The 9,356-nt window shown below is 37.1% G+C and overlaps 1 long non-coding RNA gene across 1 annotated transcript in view; it reads right to left on the bottom strand.

Annotated features, from left to right (window-relative positions):
* Positions 1 to 3,319: 3,319 nt before the first annotated feature.
* Positions 3,320 to 9,356, bottom strand: part of LOC131815347 (uncharacterized) — a 107,655-nt gene continuing 101,618 nt past the window's right edge. Inside the window, exons 3-5 of the long non-coding RNA XR_009347669.1 lie at positions 4,713 to 4,832; positions 4,073 to 4,204; positions 3,320 to 3,950 (exon numbers count right to left, since the gene is read on the bottom strand). This is a non-coding gene — a long non-coding RNA (uncharacterized LOC131815347). The remainder of the gene's footprint in view (positions 3,951 to 4,072; positions 4,205 to 4,712; positions 4,833 to 9,356) is intronic.

Genomic DNA, 9,356 nt, shown 5'->3' with positions numbered 1-9,356 from the left:
ATCATGACCTGAGCCCCTGAGCCAAAGGCAGAAGCTTTAACCCACTGAGCCACCCAGGCACGCCCTATGTTAGGATTCTATTTGCTTTATCCTCTCTCTCTTTCTTTCTCTCCATCACCTCTCTTTGTGTCTCTGTGAATTTTTTTGTGAATTATTTGATTATAGGTTGCAGACATAATGTGCATTTGCCCCTAAAGCCATGATACATGTGTATTTCTTATCTAGCTGTGGTACAGTTCTCAAAATCACGAAATGAATATTGATTCAATATTATCACCTGTCCTATAGACCTTATTCAGATTTTACCCAATTATCCCAGTAAAGTCCTGTAAAACAACCACAAAAATCACAAATCAAGCGTCAGTTTCATTGCCATGTCACTTTAGCTTCCTCTTATCTGGAACTGAGCCTCAGTCTTTCATGACAGTGACATTTAAGTAGAATACATCACTTATTTAATAAAATGCACCTCAATTTGGGTTAGTCTGATGTTCCCTTATGATTAGATTAACTTTATGCATTTTTGTCAGGAACTGCACAGTGATATTTTTATCTTCTTAGTGAATGTATCAGGAGGCACTTATGTCAATTTGCCCTGTTATTGGAGATATTAACTTTAATCACTGCATTAAGGTATTTTCTGCGGGGTTTCTCCACTACAAAGTTATCATTTTTCCTTTTAGAATAATAAGTAATATTAATTATTCCATCATTCCATCATCATTTATCAGGTGGCTTAGGGAGACCTTTTCCTGTGATTTTTTTTTAACATAGCATTTATTTAACACTAGTATGATAGTACTAGTAACTCGTACAGTAGGTCATGATGTATATACAATGGATTATAACTTTTTGCTATTGTTATTTATTTTGGTGTTCAAATTGAGACAGATTTAGCCACAAACTAATGATCCTTTAAAAATTCGGATTTCTGGCTTTTACTGGGAAATCAGTGCTCTGGGCGAAATTACGTCAATAATTCCATGAATCAGGGTAGCTGAGCAAAATCTAAGCATGTCTGCCTTCTCTAATTTTTAGATCCTCCTCCTGGATGATTTGACTCATTTATATTACTTAACCCAGCATTTATTTTTCTGACTATTATAGAAAGGGTTTTCCTAAACTGATGCGAATCTTTTTTATTTCGATTTTAACCTCTTCAAAGAAACTGGCTATTTCCCACATAAGCTGACTATAACAAGAGCACAACCTAACCACACAGGTTGTAGTTTCTCCATTTTCCTAACAGTTACTTTTTACAGAAAATTATTAAATTGGCAGTCCGGGGTCTACCTAAATCTTGCTTGGATTTTAGTTGTTGCTATCCATTCTCCCAGGATCTGTTTAGACCTGGACACCAACAGGAGTGTGTCTCTGACCTTCAAAGTAGAGAACAAGTTCCAGAGCAGCCACTGAGGGCTCTGGTTGGTTTTCTGTCCCATCAGAATCTCATCAGACCATCCTGGCACCACTTCTATCCCCAAATAAGCAAAAGTATGTTACAGCGTAAATACATCACAAGAGTAAATACAAAGAGGAGGGTTTATGGAGTGCTAACACAGGTAGAAATGATGATGTGCATGGAGATGATTGTTGCCCAAGTGAGCAACTTGTGGAAAAAAAGATTAGAGAAGAAAAGCATGGACGACGGAAGAGGAGCAGTGACTTCTGATCGAAAACTAGAGAGGAGAAAAACAAAAACAAAAAGCCTTGAGAGGTAAAGATAAATGCCAAGCCAAACCAAACAAACCAACCTGTGCAGGTTTCTTCTTGTGATAGAACTTGTATCTAAATGGTTTATGACCCAACATTGCTTTCTTTAACAGTTCAGTTTAAGATAAAGTGGTCCTGAACCAAGCTTCATGGGAAGCTCCAGTTGAAAGTGTCATAAAGTAAAAGTTGTTTACAAGCGTGGTATCATTTAGTAGTTAATCCATTCAAACTGTCTTTTTAAGAATTGTAAATGAATGCAATTACAATTAAGGTCTACACTATGATTCATACCTGTCAAATAAACTTGATTTTCCAAAATCATAGAAAATGTTGGAGAATTTTGAAATGTGTAATCAAATAGCCTTTGAATGCTGTAGAGATGAGAGATTATAAATTTATGGAGCTATGAACCAGGATGTTAAAACTTATCTCATAGACAGTTTGAGCTTAAGGTAATATTGTTAATGTAGAATTTGTAGCTTGCATGAAATATTACTAACTTACAAGTTTTTGCACACATTTTAGAATTATGGTTGCTCTAAGAAGTCAACTGTCGTTTATGGAGTAGAGACCACAAAAAAGAACATAGAAAAACCCAAGCTAAAGCAACAAAATAGAGCAAGATTTTTTTTTTCCTTAGGAAATAACAAGCATACACATTCTCAGATATCTTAAAGCAAATGAGCTAAATTGACTTTAGACAATAATGATTCTTCAAGGGAATTGGTTGTGAAAGAAAGCTGAGCAGAGGAGAACCTCGGAAGATGCCTGAAAACTCTCTCCCCTGAGAACTAGGAGATGGTGTTTCTACCACCGGTTCTCACTTTCATGTGCACATGGGATCCCTTGGGGGATGGGGCTGGGACTATCATGGCCTAGAACCTAATTCGATGAAGCTGGGTATGGTTGGACTTCAGGGCTTTGTAAATCTCTTTGAAAGTCATTTAAACTCTTAAATAGTTTTAGGGTAGGTGGGGAAGTTGGAGAAGCTAAGGGGAATTTAAGGGTGTGAGAAAATTTCAGCTTAAACAACTAATCACCAGGTTTGGTCAGTTTATAGAACGAAGTTACTTCATTTAAAATTATTCAAGGAACTCAACTATATTAAACAATAAAAGAAAGTTTAAGCACTGAGAAATTTCTGGTTTTAGCTTCAGTTTTTTTCCTGAGCACTTTTCCACTTTCCTAATCCAAGCCTTAAAAAACTATACCATTAGTTTTGTTTTCAAATATAGTACTTTTTTCCTGAATAGCTTGCCAATAAAGACAGTGAACCAGAAGGAAGTCATTTATCAACACCCCAGATGACCTTTAAACATTTGTAAGGCACACAAACATGTTCAATATTGCCTTGCATATTGAGTGATAAAATAACCAAGGTAATCCATAAATAATATACTATACAATTTTATATCATAATTCCCTGGAGCCTGATTCTAAATGTATTTTTAAACCTCTAAATAATGTAGCCCAAGATTGACAAATAGCATTCATTTAATACATTTTTAATATATAAGTCAATCAATAAAACAAAAATAATTTATAAGACTCAAAATTTTAAATGAATTTTAGGACAAAATTATAGTAGTCCATTAAATATGTTTCAAGTGGCTAGTAGACTATCAAATAAAAATAAACAGTTTACCTATTTAAAAAACAGAATAGAGGTATGATTAGAGTAAGGGTAAAACCAAATTATCTACTTCTCTACCAACGATTAATTATATAATTAAATTTTATCACATGCTTTCAGTCATTAACAAAGCATTCTTCTGATATTCTAATGGACTTTGAAACAAAGTACTATCTATCTGTTAAATTATTCTTGAGGTGGAGAAGCAGGGGTCAGAAACTGGTTATTAGTGATTCAATTGGCAAATTAGATCACTGTAGCAAGAAAATAAGCTGCTTGCTAGAAATAAGGAGCTGAAATAAGGATATCAGTTGTTCCGGACACAAAGCAGAAAGAGAGTTATTTGTGTAATAAAATAGGATTGATGGAACACGCTTCTTTAGAATTTACTTGGAGTTCTATCATCAGCAAGGTGACGCGATTTGTCCTATCAAGCCGAAAACAATGAATATGTCCAAAAATTCTTTTGTTACCACTTCTTTTACTCACTATTCACATATTTTTGAAGCTCTTACATGCAAAGGGGGCCCAAGCCAGACGCGGAGCCGCACGCAGCAAGCAGTGCCAAGATCCCTTTTCCTCACAAACACGGCGCAATGTAGACCTGGGGATAGAGGATTAAAGACAAGACATTAGCAGGAAATGATGTGAAAGAAATCGCATAGACGAGGCTAAAGTTGATCAGGAATAGAGTTTAGTTCATTACAAAAACACACTGGGTGATACCTGGGGGGTCAGTCAGTGAAGCGTCTATCTTCAGCTCAGATCATGATCCCGGGGTCCTGGGATGGAGCCCTGCATCAGGCTCTCTGCTCAACGGGGAGTCTGCTTCTCCCACCGACCCCTCCATCTTGTGCTCTAATGAATAAACAAAAATCTTTAAAAAAAAAAAAAAAAAGTCTCTCTCTTTCTGTCTGTCCCTCTCCATCCCTATGCTCTTGCTCTCTCTCTAAAATAAACAAATCTTAACCAGAAACAAACAAACAAACAAAAAACAAAACTGTAAGAGACTACCTTGATAACACACACACTGAACACCAGTGAAGATCCTAGCTAAGTGCTTCGAATCTTTTCCTCTAGTAATCTCTCCAAAGTTTCCTTAACATTTCTTTTCCCTATTGCCACGTAGTCCAAGTTGGGTGTTTGCCTTCTCAGTATCACAACTAAGCTCCTTCACAGAGTGGTCTCTAAAGTCCAATCTCCCCATCCACAGAGCCCACAGCTCCAGCCTGCCAATAATCCCAGTGTAACCAAAAGACCTGCGTTTTTTCCTTCTCCAGACCACCTGAACTCCCACTTCTCCTTGCCCTTGTAGCCTGCAGAAGGTAGAGCAAGACAGAAAGTGGATTCACCAGTGGCTACTTACAAGAAACTGAGGTCCATTAACCAAGAAGCCGGCTGGGGTGGGAGACAGAACAGCTGACTTCAGGGCAGGCTTGACGTTCAACCTCTGCCTCTCGTTTGCTTGGCCTCTCGTTTGCTTGGCCTCCTCTCTGTGTCTCTTCCCTGGCAAAGAAAACAAAAACAAAATAAAAAACCAGCACCATCCTTCCCCCCAGGACACTGAAGAGATTAAGGAAGATAATAGAAGTAGAGCGCTTTAGACCCTTCTAGACAGTGCTCAATAAATGGTAGTGATGATGAGTTAATTTTCACTGTTTAAACCTGCGTCAAGTGGCCTAAATGTATTGTGAGGAAGAGAGAAGGGAAAAGATGAGGCCCCTAAGGTAGGCCTATTCAGAGGGTTCTGATTTTGACTCATCCGCATTCAAACAGGGCAGGAGCTGTCTCTCCCCAGATTCCACCATAATGCCAACACTGAACTGTCGAATGTATTAATTCAAAAACTACTGGTCTAATGAAAAAAAATAGCCCTTGGAGAAATTAGGGCCCTGGTCTGACTCTTGTATTCAAGCAAGTTATTTAACTCCCTCTTGTCCTAGTTTATCTGCTGGTGGGAATTAATAATGCTTGCCTCTGCTTAGCCAAGAGTCATAGGAAAAAATGAAAAGCATACCTGCCATAGTAGGAATGGGAACAAAGACATTCAAATTATATTTCATTTTCTTTCTATAAAAATATTATTAAGAAAACAAGTATAATAATACTTCTCATGGGATAACTTTGAGAATTAGAAATAACACATCTAAAACTCCTCTACAGTGACTGACATAAAATAAGAAATTAATAAATTATAGCCTTTTTTTAATTACTATGACTGAGGGACTTTAAAGTCATTTCTTCCTCCCACATGAGGAATATGACAGAACAGCTATGCACACAACTTTCAAGTTCCTTGAAATTAGTAGAAAATGTTCACATCTCAACTTTCAGGAGTCCACCGTGTTCCTGTTTGCTAAATGAGTACACCATGTGCAATGGGAATGAGTCAGCTCTGTCCAACCTTCCTTGGGATGTTATAAAATGTGGCATAATGTTAATTAGCAGCCATCAGTGCTCTTGAAGACTCACACTGATGTGTTTCGTCACAAGTGCGTTACCAAATAAATAGGATGTTTATTTTCATCACCACACCTTCAGAGTCATCTATGGTATAGGAGCCAGCCTGCCAGTAAGCAATTCCCAAAGCAAACGATATGAAGATCTCTTTACAGGTGTTTCATTCAGTCAGCTTAAACATATTACCATGAGTTTAGAGGATCTTTTTGAAAATTCCCCACCTTTGTCATGGAAGTAGGTACTATGGTCTTTATTTGACAGCTTGAAAAACTGAGATGCCATGAGGTGAAGTGCCTTTACCAGGGTCAATGATTAAGACAGAACTATAATCCAAGTTTCTTTCCACTACATGTTGCTATTTTCATATATCTCCAATGCTCCAGGGAAATAAAATGCCTCAAAGCCATTTTTTTTTTTTTAAATGGCCATAGACAACACATCCAGATGGATGTAATATGGCTGATTTTAGGATCCAGTCTTACTATTAGTAATATATAAGATGAAAATAACTTGCCATCTCCATAGAGTAACCTCCATCACCCCTAAAGATAAGAACTAATCTGTCAGAAAATTGACTCCATTTTAGTACGAAGGTAATATGAAGAGCTTCAGGTAAGAGGTCTGGGTTGTAGGCAAATTCTGGCTCTAATTATCTGGGTGACTTTGAATAAATTCCTTATGTCTCTAGAGTTCCAGTTTTATCATCTATAATATAAGGGTGTTGGGTCAAATGTAGCTGGCAGAAGGTTGAAGTTATTATATTTACTATTCAACAGTTGACTCATCTCTTTAGCAACGGTTTATTAGCATAAACACTGAGCAGTAGCAAGGTAAGAGTGCTAAGACTAAGAAAATTTATGGTGGTGTTCTATACATAAAATATGTAAACTATTTTCATGAGTAAGCTGCAATAAAATATATGGTTGCACCAATGAGTGTCACAGAGCCTTGTCAAAGTTAAAATTAAAGATTAGGACATCTATTCATAGGGCTAATTGAACTGTCCCATCACTGCAATTTTCTTACTGTAAGAATAACAGATTTTCCCTTTTGTGATCAGTACATCCTGTGGATCCTTAAAACTGAGGAGAAGCAGCCTCACCAAGATCATCCCATGCCTTGAAGACACCTCAGTTGTACAGGAAAAGCCAGCTAATCTGACCACTCACTTCAGGAAGACAGAGAATGGGCAGGGGGAGGAGGGCCGTACTGCCTTTCCTCATTTTCCACACAAGGTTCTCAAAATGCACTTTTTATTATTAGTTTTCCTTCTTAAAGACTTTCCTTGAAATGTTTTTAAACCTAATTTTATCTGACCTTTGTTCCAAAATATTGTGGGGGTTTTTTTTCCTTTTGTAATTGCCACTTTTTAAAATATTTTTTTATTTATTTTACATAGAGAGAGATCACATGTAGGCAGAGAGGCAGGCAGAGGAAGGGGGGAAGCAGGCTCCCCCCTGAGCAGAGAGCCCGACACGGGGCTCAATCCCAAGACCCTGAGACCATGACCTGAGCCGAAGGCAGAGGCTTAACCCACTGAGCCACTCAGGCACCCTATGTAATTGCCATTTAAAGTAATCAAAAATTCCTTAAAATAGAAATTTCAACTTTCTATAACTTCTTTTTTCATACTTGCTATTGTTGTTTTATTTATTTTTTAATTTTTTATTATGTTATGTTAGTCATCATAGAGTACTTCAAAGACACCTCCAGATTTAAAGTGAGGGGGTGGAAAACAATCTACCATGCTAATGGCCATCAAAAGAAAGCTGGGGTGGCAATCCTTACATCAGATAAATTAGATCATAAGCCAAAGACTATAATGAGAAATGAGGAAGGACATATATCCTACTCAAAGGGTCCGTCCAACAAGAAGATCTAACAATTTTAAATATTTATGCCCCTAACATAGGAGCAGCCAACTATATAAACCAATTAATACCAAAATTAAAGAAATACATTAACAATAATTCAGTAATAATAGGGGACTTTAACACCCCCTTCACTGAAATGGAAAGATCATCCAAGCAAAAGATCAACAAGGAAATAAAGGCTTTAAATAACACACTGGACCAGATGGTTATCACAGATATATTCAGAACATTCCATCCCAAAGCAACTGAATACACATTCTTCTCTAGTGTACATGGAACATTCTCCAGAATAGATCACATCCTGAGTCACAAATCAGGTCTCAACTGGTACCAAAAGATTGGGATGAATTTCCTGCATATTTTCAGACCACAATGCTCTGAAGTTAGAACTCAATCACAAGAGGAAAGTTGGAAAGAACTCAAATACATGGAGGCTAAGGAGCATCCTACTAAAGAATGAATGGGTCAACCAGGAAATTTAAAAAGAATTGAAAAAAATCATGGAAACAAATGAAAATGAAAACACAACTGTTCAAAATCTTTGGGACACAGCAAAGCAGTTCTAAGAAGAAAGTATATAGTGATACAAGCCTTTCTCAAGAAAGAAAAAAGGTCTCAAGTACACAACCCTAAACCTAATGGAGATGGAGAAAGCACAACCAAGAAAGCCTAAACCCAGCAGCAGAAGAGAAATAATAAAGATCAGAGCAGAAATCAATGAAATAGAAACCAAAAGAACAGTAGAACAATCAACAAAACTAGGAGCTGGTTCTTTGAAAGAATTAATCAGGTTGATAAACCCCTGGCCAGATTTATCAAAAAGAAAAGAAAAAGGACCCAAATTAATACAATCATGAATGAAAGAGGAGAGATCACAACCAACACCAAAGAAATACAAACAATCATAAGAACATATTATGAGCAACTATATGCAGCAAATTTGACAAGCTGGAAGAAATGGATGCATTCCTAGAGACATCTAAACTACCAAAACTGAAGCAGGAAGAAATAAAAAACCAGAACAGACCCATAACCAGTAAGGAGATTGAAGCAGTCATCAAAAAATCTCCCAATAAACAAGAGCCCAGGGCCATAGAGCTTCCCAGGGGAATTCTACCAAACATTTAAAGAAGAATTAATACCTATTCTTCTGAAACTGTTCCAAAAAAATAGAAGGAAAACTTCCAAACACATTTTATGAGACCAGCATTACCTTGATCCTGAAACCAGACAAAGACCCCATAAAAAAGGAGAATTACTGACCAATATCCTTGATGAACACAGATGCAAAAATTCTCACCAAAATACTAGCCAATAGAATCCAACAGTACATTAAAAGGCTTATTCACCACGACAAAGTGGGATTTATTCCAGGGCTGCAAGGTTGGTTCAACATCCACAAACCAATCAATGTGATAAATACATTAATAAAAGAAAGAACAAGAACCATATGATACTCTCAATAGATGCTGAAAAAGCATTTGACAAAGTACAGCATCCTTTCTTAATCAAAACTCTTCAAAGTGTAGGGATAGAGGGTACATATCTCAATATCATCAAAGCCATCTATGAAAAACCCACTGCATATATCATTCTCAAGGGGGAACACTCTCAGTTTTTCTGAGAGTTTTTTCCCTAATGTCAGGAACACAGCAGGGATATCCACTATCACCACT

Source organism: Mustela lutreola, chromosome 14 (assembly GCF_030435805.1).
Source record: "Mustela lutreola isolate mMusLut2 chromosome 14, mMusLut2.pri, whole genome shotgun sequence".
Classification (NCBI taxonomy): domain Eukaryota; kingdom Metazoa; phylum Chordata; class Mammalia; order Carnivora; family Mustelidae; genus Mustela; species Mustela lutreola.
The sequence above is the reverse complement of the archived record's forward strand: the minus strand, read 5'-3'. Positions and strand labels throughout refer to the sequence as shown.